This window comes from Schistocerca nitens, chromosome 3 (assembly GCF_023898315.1).
Source record: "Schistocerca nitens isolate TAMUIC-IGC-003100 chromosome 3, iqSchNite1.1, whole genome shotgun sequence".
Lineage (NCBI taxonomy): Eukaryota > Metazoa > Arthropoda > Insecta > Orthoptera > Acrididae > Schistocerca > Schistocerca nitens.
Genome location: NC_064616.1, coordinates 459,541,296 through 459,554,634, shown reverse-complemented (window position 1 = coordinate 459,554,634; position 13,339 = coordinate 459,541,296).

Sequence of the window (13,339 nt, the reverse complement as noted above, 5' to 3'; positions counted from 1 at the left end):
CGGCCAGTGTAGGAGATCGCTCCCCACACCATGATGCCGGGTGTTGGCCCTGTGTGCCTCGGTCGTATGCAGTCCTGATTGTGGCGCTCACCTGCACGGCGCCAAACACGCATACGACCATCATTGGCACCAAGGCAGAAGCGACTCTCATCGCTGAAGACGACACGTCTCCATTCGTCCCTCCATTCACGCCTGTCGCGACACCACTGGAGGCGGGCTGCACGATGTTGGGGCGTGAGCGGAAGACGGCCTAACGGTGTGCGGGACCGTAGCCCAGCTTCATGGAGACGGTTGCGAATGGTCCTCGCCGATACCCCAGGAGCAACAGTGTCCCTAATTTGCTGGGAAGTGGCGGTGCGGTCCCGTACGGCACTGCGTAGGATCCTACGGTCTTGGCGTGCATCCGTGCGTCGCTGCGGTCCGGTCCCAGGTCGACGGGCACGTGCACCTTCCGCCGACCACTGGCGACAACATCGATGTACTGTGGAGACCTCACGCCCCACGTGTTGAGCAATTCGGCGGTACGTCCACCCGGCCTCCCGCATGCCCACTATACGCCCTCGCTCAAAGTTCGTCAACTGCACATACGGTTCACGTCCACGCTGTCGCGGCATGCTACCAGTGTTAAAGACTGCGATGGAGCTCCGTATGCCACGGCAAACTGGCTGACACTGACGGCGGCGGTGCACAAATGCTGCGCAGCTAGAGCCATTCGACGGCCAACACCGCGGTTCCTGGTGTGTCCGCTGTGCCGCGCGTGTGATCATTGCTTGTACAGCCCTCTCGCAGTGTCCGGAGCAAGTATGGTGGGTCTGACACACCAGTGTCAATGTGTTCTTTTTTCCATTTCCAGGAGTGTATAATTACTGGGAAATGAAATGTTAATAAATTTATATCAGTTGTCCAGCTATACTGTTCGCTGCAGTTCCATGCGAACGACTGGGTATTATTAACGACAAGTGCTACGCCTTATAGGACTGGTCTGTGTATGATGACCATGTAGATGACAATAGGATAAACTCATATCTTCCTTTCTTATAATTATTTCTTGCATTTGAAATTTACTAATTTCGAGTAGAAATCACTGGTGAAGAAGAAAAAATGAACAAGGATGAAAGTCCTGTCGGTGCAGTTTGTATGAAAAGTAGAGTTTCGCTATGGGACTTACCTAGATGCGATTAATTATGGTGATAAATGGCAGACCAGGTACTCTGTGCAAGATAGTAATTATTTATTACGCAAAGTGCCAAAAATTAACTTTTTTGTTCCGTAGTCTTGTATAATGATTTCAACGCGGTACAACACAGTAATGAAAGGAGCGTGATATACTGTCGGCACTTTTTTGTCAATTTCCTATCGTGCCCTCTTACTTGTTTCCAAAGCGCTGCACACAAAACAGTCGAAACACTCCCGGAAGTTATGTGAAGCTAGTAAGGACACCAGTACATCATTATCTGATATACATGTGGAAGAACTAAAAAGTCACACACATACACGCACTTCATTCACAGATTTGGTGAGAAGGGTGAGTAATACCCTTGTTATTTTAGGCTTGTTAGAGCCCGTATGAGTTCCGAGACTGCAAGAGTCAGCGTTAAGCTGCTTTCGTGGTCAGCAAATTGGGACGTATTTTACTCGCTGCATCCGGGCTCTTTGCTCGGGAAACCTTGCCTTATCTCTGCAATGGGCCGTTTGTTAAAGGAAACTGCTGCGCCCGATCTTAATAGCTATAGAAGAGCAGCTGGTGCCGACGTTCAGAGTTTCTTGCCTCTGAGAGCAGATGCAGGGTCAGAAACCATCTGCGCACGAGATGCCGCCCACAAGTGCTAGATGGATATGGTGACTGTAGGACGTAGTTAATTCAATTTGTAGAATTAATCTTGCAGTTCGACGAGTCAGTACACCGTGTGGAGAAACCACTCGCGTCGTCCCTATCAGTCGTGACTTCTCTTTTCCCGTTAAATATAGAGAATTTTGACAAATAATCAGATTAATCTCCTCCATTTTGTATTTTTAAGCAAAGGAAGATTGCGTTAAAATCGAAATCCTGTAGGGATAAATTAATGGGATTCCTGCACCTGCCGACACATCACCGGTAAGTACACTGTTGTTACATGCACGTGGATGAGGGATCGAACTACCGTGCCCGTACACATAACGAAGCCGAACTCCTACGATAAAGCGTCGGACGTTGTTCAAGGAGATTATTATCTGAGTATTTTCCTGTACGCGACCGGTGATCTCCAGTCAATATTACAGAGTAATAACATAGTTACCTTTGTTTATGTGAAAACATCTTTACAACAGCGAGGAAGCCTATTGGCCATTACCAAAACGTAGAAGACAAAACACAGAATAATAGCGTTTATGTATAGACTAGAGATGCGGTAATACTGCTGTGGGAACAGCAATGCATAGCGTCGTTGTGCCGCTCTTCCACTGCATTCAGTGAACCTATTCACGAGTTGCGTATCGGTCAACTCTTCATCGGTAAACTATCCATACGCCTGTGTATCACAGTTGATGTACGACTGACACCGTCAGAAAGACACATCTGAGGCTTGAGGGCGATGACTAAAGTGGGCATTACTGCTGTAAATGTAACACCTTTATTTCTAACCCAGACACAAAGCGCATACCTTCGCCATTTGCTCGGTCGTGCCCATACTTTCAGTGCAATATATCCATGCAACTATATAAAGATAAGTTGTAGTTTGAAGTTCTTAGCTAAAATCTCGAAAAGTTGTTGACTGATTTACTTCAGATTTTTACGTGATACTCTAAGAAACGTTTGGACGTAAATGTACGTTGTATTTATATTCCATATATTTATATTCCATATAAAGGATACACGTTTTTAGCAAAAACTGAGGCGAGTTCTTGATCGATTTAGTTCGGCTTTTTACTCGATATTCTAATAAAGAATCCAACAGACATAGGATACATATTTTTTAAATATATAAATGAATAAATATATATAGAATCTATACTTTTAAATGTAGTCAAGTCGTGGTTTAACGACTGGACGGACATAGACCACAGACACACACACACACACACACACACACACACACACACACACACTCAAAGGTTGTTAACAAAAATCTCAAAAAGCTCTTGACGAAATTAATTCAAATTTTTACACGATATCTAATAAATGTCTAGATGGACATAGGCCTCATTTTTTTTAATACATATTGTACATAGATATATATCTAATACATAAAGGGGAAACGTTGTCAGCAAAAATCTCGAAAAGTTCTTGACTAATATATTTTAAATCTTTATTCGATGCTATAATAAACATTCATAGACAGACTCTGACTGAATATTTTTTAAATATTTATAATATATAATATATAAAGAGGAAATGTTATTAGCAAAAATCTGGAAAAGTTCTTGACTATTTTACTTCAAACTGTTACACGATAGTTGACTAACATTCACACGGACATAGGCTATATAAATTTTTAAACAACAATGTACAGATTTTCTGTTAAAACCGACGGCGAGAAAGAAAATGCTGTGCTATGAAAATATGTGGTTCCGTTTTCTTTCTCGCTGTCAGTTGCCACTTAGGTATCAGGGTATTTAAATCATTAGGCAATCTATTTCTTTCACACATATATTCTCTCTCCTTATGTATTACATTGAACAAAAATTCTATCCACAACAGAGTGCTGTTTTGTTTCTTCGTCGCATTCAGTTTTAAAACGAAAGAGGAGTGTCGTATTTGTAGCTTATCGACTGATCATTAGAATACTACTATGGAACCTGAGGCATCCCAAACTTTGCAGTCCAACCTGTCCGCAGATTAAAACTATCAGAAATATTGTCACTGAAGTTACTGTCCTCACAGATCCAGCAACAGGAGTGGTCTCTCGTGTACCCTGTATATGAATGATCCCAACCGACTTACCCATGCATTTTAAGCAACTTCATTGCGCACATGAGGTTTCGTTTGCAATAATAATAAACAAGGATCAAGGTCAGAGAGAGAAGGGAACAGCAGGTGGACGGAGAGAGAAAGGGAGAGAATATGGATAGACAGAGGGGAAGGAGGGAATGGACAGACAGAGTGTTAAGGAGGAGATGGATAGAGAGTTGGGGGTGGGGGGGGGTGGGTAGGGAGGGAGGAAGGGAGGGAGGGAGGAAGATACGGATACCGAGAGCGGGAGGAGGAGGAGGAGGAGGAGGAGGAGGAGGAGATGGACAAACAGATGGGACAAGAAGAAGTGATGGATAAGGAGATGGGGAAGAGGAAATGCACAAAGAGATTAGGCGTATATAGCCGAGCGGTTCTAGGCCCTTCAGTCTGGAACCGCGCGACCGCTACGGTCGCAGGTTCGAATCCTGCCTCGGGCTGAATGTGTGTGAGGTCCTTAGGTTAGTTAGATTTAAGTAGTTCTAAGTTATAGGGTACTGATCACCACAGATGTTAAGTCCCATAGTGCTCAGAGCCATTTGAACCATTTTAGGCGTATATACAGTTGCCATAAATAATTAAAAATTGTGAAACATTACCGGGTTCACTAGTACAGCTACACAGATAAATGAGGGTAAGAGAACAAACGAAATGCAATTACTCTGTAACAAGTCACGGGAGAGTATGTGTCCCTTGTACAAACAAATTCAGAAAATATCAGTGAACAACCTCAGAAATTTTGTTGGCTGAGATCTGGTTCACACTTTAGAAATAGTATACTTGGTGGTTTGTGTGAACATCAGAGAACTAAAACATTACAGTGTCGAAGTAAAAGGAACAAGACTGCTCGCATCGCTAAAGAACTATTTTCCTTTGCGGATTTATACACATTGACCTTGTATTACGCACTTACGCTGTCACGATTTTCAGCAGAATCGCTCAGGTCAGTGCCAGTGGACGAGATCTTAGACTCCGCTGAAGGCAAAATGCCGGAGCTTCTGAGCAGCTTCACGGGAAACGGCATACAGAAGTGTTTTTGAGGAGTGGATGGAACGAATACAGGCATGTGTATAGGCTGAAATAAGTGAACTTTAAAAGCAAACATCTCCTACACGCGGATGAGACGAAACATGACTATGGTCCACCGTAAGGTTGAATGCCATCTGGTGGCGATGCGGGCACGTGACGAGGTAAGGAAAATATATAAGCGGATCAGAGACGAAATGAGGAAGGGAGGAAAACAGTGGCTGTAGGTGGTGAGAAGATAGTTCTCGACTGTTGGCAATATCTCGAAGATACTCATCGCAGAATCAAGCACACTCCAAGGTATCAACAACTCTTCGAAAATTACGTGCACAATGTCTTCATAAACCTCCTCACAGCTGGCGTGTACCGGGTACAAGACGACCCCCGTAGTGGACCTTGTCACGAGGGGACATGGATATAGACTTACTAACAATCAACATCGTCCGCAGATGGGAATCGCACGTAGAATGGCGTGTAGGTTCTGTTTTTCATCTTTTTTTTTATTTCCATTCACTTCGTGGTCGTTATTTAAGCAATGTAATTGTAAGAGTTTCCATTCTCTTACTTGTGATTAAATGTTTTGAGGTCACTCATGTGTTATAAGATGGACGCATGAAGTATATGTGATTTAAAACAAATATTTGATGTTGAGATGATTTATGTTATTTAATCTGTTTACAACGCTTTCTTACTAGTAGAAATAATTTGTATTACAATCATATCCAAAATTTTTGAGTTGAAGAACAAAATAAATAAATAAATAAAATTAAAATAAAAAACATAAAAAATGTAAATAAAATCGGAGTGGGCGTTCAGGCGCGAGATGGGGGAGATATTGTGGTAAGGCCTCGTGTTTCGACCCTTGTCCATCCTGTCTCCACCAGCCTGAAGCTGACCCCTATTAAAAAATGTGGGCTGTTGTAAAAAAAAAATAGATTTGAGCACGCCGTGCTAAAGGTTGTGAGTTCGAAACCTGCAACTGTTTGAATTTTTGTCTTTAAAATTTATCATAATGAGGAACTGCGGCGATTAAAAAAAATGGATCCTCATATCTACGGTAGATTGCATGAAGTCGAACTGCTCGTCACCATGCATACTGCACTCCACATGGCAGCAGGGAACATAGAAATTTACAGTATACTAAGATTAGTGAATTGTATAACTGCGGTTTACATTGACGACAGTGACGTAGAATGACTTTTTATTATTTTAATTTTCTTATCGACACCACGGTAAGAGTGAAACCACATAGGCTACTATACCCATTTTATGTTGCCTGATGCTGAACTTCTCGATGGAAGCTAGTAGAAAATTAAAGTTGTTTTAAAATGGTTCAAATGGCTCTGAGCACTATGGGACTTAACATCTACGGTCATCAGTCCCCTAGAACTTAGAACTACTTAAACCTAACTAACCTAAGGACATCACACAACACCCAGCCATCACGAGGCAGAGAAAATCCCTGACCCCGCCGGGAATCGAACCCGGGAACCCGGGCGTGGGAAGCGAGAACGCTACCGCACGACCACGAGATGCGTGCCAAAGTTGTTTTACCAGCAGGTGTTGGTGCTACGTAAATATGTCTTTCTTTCAATATTTATGATTTCTAGTTCACCACCTCTGAAAAATATACTACAAAATTAGGTAGCCCTTCGAGCACCACATCGCTTAAAATATAGAACTTCCAGTTTCAATAAGACAGTCAAAAACTTGACTTGAAAGAAGAAACCATTTGAGGAAGTAAGTAATTGTACTTAGATCTCTGTGCAAAGAAGGAATAACTAAAAGTTCGAGAGTATGTAAAGAGATGTATTTGTTATTTTTTTATACAATGTTCGACAAAAAAGTGAAGCCCACAGAAGGAGAGGAAAAAATAAAACTAAACTTACGGATTGAGAGGGTATGTAATGCTATATCAGTGATTACAAAATCTCGTAAAAGTTTCAGCGAACTTGGCAGTATGAGCCAACTTATCAGTATGTCGTTACACCCCCACTGATTCGGTTGGGCAGCGTACGACAAAGCCGTTGTATCATCTGCTGACATAAACTGGCTCACAACTGGTCTTGATATCCTGGATAGTGACGCTAGGCTGCTATCGTCACACACGTTCTGTTGGGGACAGATCTAGAATCTTACTGGCGAAAAAAGTACCTCAAGATCGCGAAGACAGTTTATAGAGACACGTGTTAAATGTGGGCGAGCGATGTCCTGTTAAAAATTTGCACCACGATATTTTTGCATCAGAGATAACACATGACGATATAGGATATCTGTGCTATATCGTTGTGTCGTTAAATGTTCCCGCAGTCACCACCAGCCGAAGCCATACCCGGCAGCTCCCCAAACCATGACGCCAGTAGGAGTAGGTGCGCTGTGGCTCTCCAAAACATTGGAAGAATGGGACTTCTCCCCAGTCGCAGTAATACTCGCCGACGGTGGGGCAATGCAGAATCGGAATTGATCACTGACTCGATGCGCCACCATTCATCAGCAATCCATGCTTCTAGACCACGGCACCACTCCAACCGCAGCCTTTGTGTTGTGGTGTTAATGGCAGATAACCACACGGGATGGTAATTTCCTAGTCCGACTGCTTCTAGTTTCCGATCAATGTTGCAAGGTGACACATCATGTTACAGAGTCCATTACTTGTTCTAGAATAGTAGGCGCAGATGTGAAGCGTTACTATGTGCAGGGTGTATAATAAGAATGTCCTCCGTTGTGGTGATCAGAAGTGGTAGACCCGAATCTTGACGTCTAGTATGCTTGCCCTCATGTTCCTATGCAGTTCAATATCGGGCCATTGTCACATATGAATGCCCAGACATCTGAATATTGCACGATTCGACCAGCCAGACAAATGGAGATCCCCAAAAAGGTCCCTTTCAAACTCTGTCAGACGCTGACATCGCTGTCTCACACGATTACGTGATACCTCCGTATCCTTCACAGTGGTCACTCAACATTTGATGCTGCTCACACCCTTTATATACCGTACCATGCCTGGCAACAATACTAAGAACGAAGTACCCCAATGCACTCTGGTTGTTGTTCTGTCCGTCTGTCTAGTCATTTTCATAACCGCAGATGGTTGGTACGAGTACGAAGTCACGTGTACATCGAACTATGGTCTCCGAGTGCTTCACTTTTTTCGTCAGGCAATTTATTTACCAATTTGCATTTGTAGAAACATTCCATTTAGAAAAATGAAATTATGGAGGCTATAAGTCTTAGAACGACTTCCAGACACAAACAAAGGTCATTAAACGCTGCGATAGCTCAGTTCCACGACAGCTATTTTGTTTCTGTATTTCTGGAGGTTTGGAGGTCCGGCACAACGTGCCCACCTTATCTTCCATAGCTAGACACTACCCTGGGAGTCACAGAAACCGCGTATCAGTATTCAAAAAGGGTAGCGTGCATATTTCATGCAGGCATCTGACAAAAAGGGAAGCAGCATATATCATCTCGCCTCGCCCTCTACGTTTCTTCGATTTTCGGAGCTATCAGGGGCGACCTTTCATGGTCGTTGTCGGTTGCGACGGAAATGTCCCTTCACGCTTCTAAAGCAAATTCAGCCTCCCCACGAAAAATGCTACGGGAAAACGGAGGAGAAACAGCCAGATACGACTTCTGAAACAGACAATAAATTTATCATATTTAGAGAGTAAGATTTAAAACTCGGGACGATTCGCTGTAAACAACGAATTAAAATGCCACAGAACGGCAACGGGACACGATACACGTAAGCCTAACGATCTTTATTTGCATTCAGTTTCAGCTTAAATTTTCGGGAAAGAGAAACTGTGGAATATATTGCATTTCGATTATGCTTTTGAAATATGCCTATTAAGAGTGATATTCATGGAAGAAAGATGCAGTTCTGGTCCAAGTAGTAAGCAGGTGAGCGATTCACCTCATTTTGTGGTGTACATATAAATTATCAATGAAATGGCGACTTCAGTACAACACACGAAAAAGAACCTGACATATATTATACGTACAAGTGTTGAAAACCGTAGATTAAGCTGCATCGTACACAGAGATATGCTAATACATAGACTTGAAGGTGACGTCAGAGATTTTCTGTATAAAGGATACTATCTCAATTTCCTCATAGCCAATCAGATTCCAAATTAAAATAACGTAGTAAAATTTGTATATTTAATTAAATTAATGTAATTTCATAGTCGACAGTTAAAGATTAAAATATGGTTCAAATGGCTCTGAGCACTATGGGACTCAACTGCTGAGGTCATTAGTCCCCTAGAACTTAGAACTAGTTAAACCTAACTAACCTAAGGACATCACAAACATCCATGCCCGAGGCAGGATTCGAACCTGCGACCGTAGCGGTCTTGCGGTTCCAGACTGCAGCGCCTTTAACCGCACGGCCACTTCGGCCGGCCGATTAAAATATCTGGGAAGCATTGCTTCCAGCTTGACTTCGAAACAAACGCTGGTGAATACGAGTCTGCCATATCTCACAGCAATATCCGAATTAACTGAAGCGTTCATAGCCAAATCCGAATTAAATGAAGCGTTCGAAACCGCTTCGCCAACTCACAACCACACCGTCACCTTTCATCGTAATGTAGACTTCGGGCTACACCACTGATGGGTCTGTCATCACAAACTACATTCCAGAAAATAATATAAATTCAAAAGAAATATTGTCAGTGCACTGTTATCTTTCTGTTTACGTACGTGTGACATCATACGTCACTTTATCATTACGTTATGGGACGAAGCCAACATCTGGTACCGGTAGTTATTAGTTACACTATTCCAAAAGCTTTATGGTAAGAGTAGTTTCGGCACTAACAAAAATACTTCAGAATAAAAATTTAATTAGTCTTCAAATTTTCACGTGTTCCAGTCACTACTTCAACAGTGGACAAACGTGCAGGAATCCTAAAATTTGATTTAACAGCTTCGTCGCGTGCTGTGGAGTTCCCGTGATCAATAAGTAAGTAGAAGTTGCGCACTGCGACATGAAATATATGATGACTGTTGGAAGAAATGCATACCTCAGACGAAGGAACGGAATGTCAGAGCTCGACAACGCAAAAATTTGTAGCCGTATGAGAAAATATGTGAGGGACATTTAGTAAGCAAAGCAACACACTTTTTCCGAAAGCAGGTTGGTTTCAGTCACGATTCGGATCACCATATCATTCCCCACTCTTTTGGCTACAAAACCCTACTTTTCAACACAGTCTCCATTCAATGCGACGGCCTTACACCACCTGCATGCCCGCATAGTATGACTCTTCTGGTCGACGTCGGATCCGAAGTCTTCCTGCATCAATAACCTCCCATGTCCACCTGCTTAGCTGGGTGGTAACGTGCTCGGCTCCCACGCAAGCGGGCCCGGGTTCGATTCCCGGCCGGATTGGAGATTTTCTCCGCTCGTTGACTGGGTGTCGTGTTGTCCTCATAATCATTTCATCCTCATCCCGGCGTGCAAGTCGCCCAATGTGGCGTCTGCTGAAATAAGACTTGCACTTGGCGGCCGAACTCCCCGAATAGGGGCCTCCCGGCCAACGATGCCATACGCTCATTATTTCATTTCAATAACCTCCCGATCATGCAGGTAGTGCTTCCCGCAGAGTGCATCCTTCATTGGGCCAGACAGGTGGAAGTCGCAAGGTGCGATATCCGGGGTGTGGGATGGATGAGGAAGAACAGTCCAATGAAGTTTTGTGAGCTCCTCTCGCGGACGCAGACTTGTGTGAGAACTTGCGTTGTCAAGAAGAAGGAGAAGTTCGTTTGTATTCTTGTGGCGACGAATGCGCTTAAGTCGGTTCTTCAATTTCATGAGGTTAGCATAATACACTTTAAAGTTGAACGTTACACCATAATGCAGGATATCAAACAAAAAACCTCTTCAGAGTCCCTGAAGACCGACGACATTAATTTACCGGCTGACGGTGCGGCTTGAACTTTTTCTTCGGAGGCGAGATAGTTTGGCGCCACTCCATCCACGAATTGCAGCTTCCTTTCCGGTTCGAAGTTATGAACCCATGCTTCATCGCCTGTGAAGATGTTCGACAAAAAATTCTCACTATCAGCCTTGCAAACGCGCAAGCAGTTCCGCACAGATAGTCCTTCATAGCTCTTTATGGTCTTCTGTTAGGCGGTGAGGAACCCAGTGGGCGTACACCTCTCAGTACCTCAACTGGTGGACGAGTGTGGCAGCCCTACCAACAAAAGACGTCCAGTTTAGCGGAGAGGCTTTTGACTGTGATGTCCGGCATGTGGGAGATCGGACAGGTTTGCGCAAACATATTGTGACGATGACAGACGCCTCGTCCAATGACTCGCAGTGCTTTTGTTCACTGCAAGGTCTCCGTTCACATTCTGCAAGCGCTTTTGACTGTGATGGCCGGCATGTGGGAGATCGGACAGGTTTGCGCAAACATATTGTGACGATGACAGACGCCTCGTCCAATGACTCGCAGTGCTTTTGTTCACTGCAAGGTCTCCGTTCACATTCTGCAAGCGCTTTTGAATGTGATGGCCGGCATGTGGGAGATCGCACAAGTTTGCGCAACCTTATTGCGATGATGACAGACGCCTCGTCCAACGACTCGCCCTGCTTTTGTTCACTACAAGGTCTCCGTTCACATTCTGCAAGCGCTTTTGACTGTGATGGCCGGCATGTGGGAGATCGCACAAGTTTGCGCAACCTTATTGCGATGATGACAGACGCCTCGTCCAACGACTCGCCCTGCTTTTGTTCACTGCAAGGTCTCCGTTCACATTCTGCAAGCGCTTATAAATATCTACGATGCTCTGGTTTTCCGCCAAAAGAAACTCAATGACGCATCTCTGTTATAGCGCCATTTTGAAGGCTACCTATAGCGCGTCCACCAATCGGAACTTCATGAAACTATAGCGGCTGAAGAGGGAATATTCCACGCTGTCCCATAAAAAATCCCACATTTTTTCAATCGAAACAGACCGAGGAAAAAAATCTGTTGAATTACTTATTCAAAGCCCCTCGCACGTGTAGTGAACGGCGGCTAGTTTGTGTCGCTCAAGCTAAAACTGGTATAAAACGTTTGTTATTGATTTGAAATAAGATATAACTGCATAAAACCTTTACGTGAGTATCTATTTTGGTGTAAAATGTCAAAAGAGGATTTCTAACAGAAACGACATAGAACAAGGAAATATTTTCTAACATTTACAATTCGAGATGTTAAGAAAACTGTCAGGCAGCATGAGCCATACGACAAAATATAGATTTGTAAATGTATAGGTGCTCTTGCGGTTCACAAGCTAGTTAATCTGTTTATTTAACAAAAGTACCGGATAGTAAAACAACAGGTGGTTAAGAAACTTTTCAACTTTTGGTCGAATAAATCTGACACAACGTTAAAACTTGAGGACTGAGGTTTCCTGTAAGACAGTTTTGAATCGTTCTTCATTCAGCTTTGAAAGAAATCTTCACTTGCCAATGTCTTTTCTCTGTTAAATCTGTGAGGCAGTTTTAAATTTTCTGCGAAATCGTAAGCTAATTTTTAAAACTGAATCTTACTTAGCGGCATTAGTCTTGTATCAAAATCTCTCATGTGTGCTACAAGCATTTCTTCGTGATTTCCTGCACTCGTTGGCTTGAGAATTCCCGACTGAGTTGTCATAGATGTCAGCTGTTTTCCCATAGCTGATTTTAGTCTCCTTTTTAGCGTAGTTCAAGGGGAATTATAACGATAGGGTGCAGCTCTTTCGGTCATTTCGCCTTGCAAAACATGTGAAATCGCTTGCTTCATTGCGGCCTCGGACCACTCCCCTAGACCCGAAAATCTAGGCTTCTTTTCGAACCTTGGCATCGTGACCAAAAACCAAACAAGAACATACTACTCGGTTTCGGCTTGGCGCATACTAGCCAACTGACACTGCACATTAAAACAAGGCAGAAACAGAAACAGGATTGAGTCTGCGGGATTTCATTATTACGAAACAATATACATCAAACGATTTAAATATTAGCAAGAATACGACGGTATTACTTTTTATCTTTAAAAGTGTAAAATAATGTTTACACCGTTCACCATCTTCGACATGCAGAATAAAATAAAATTTTCTTGTGACACAAACTCAACATCCGCGCGGGGTAGCCGTGCGGTCTAAGCGTCTTGTCACGGTTCGTGCGGCCTCGCGAGTCCTCCCTCGGGCATGGGTGTTTGTGTTGTCCTTAGCGTAAGTTAGTTTAGGTTAGATTAAGTAGTGCGTAAGTCTAGGAACCGATGACCTCAGCACTTTGGTCCCATAGTCCATACCACAAATTTTGAAAAAAAAGGTAAGAGTTACTGTTAGTCAAGTTCTGCCATGCTTTATTCCAATCACTGCACACGTCTACTGGTTTTTCGGAAAACC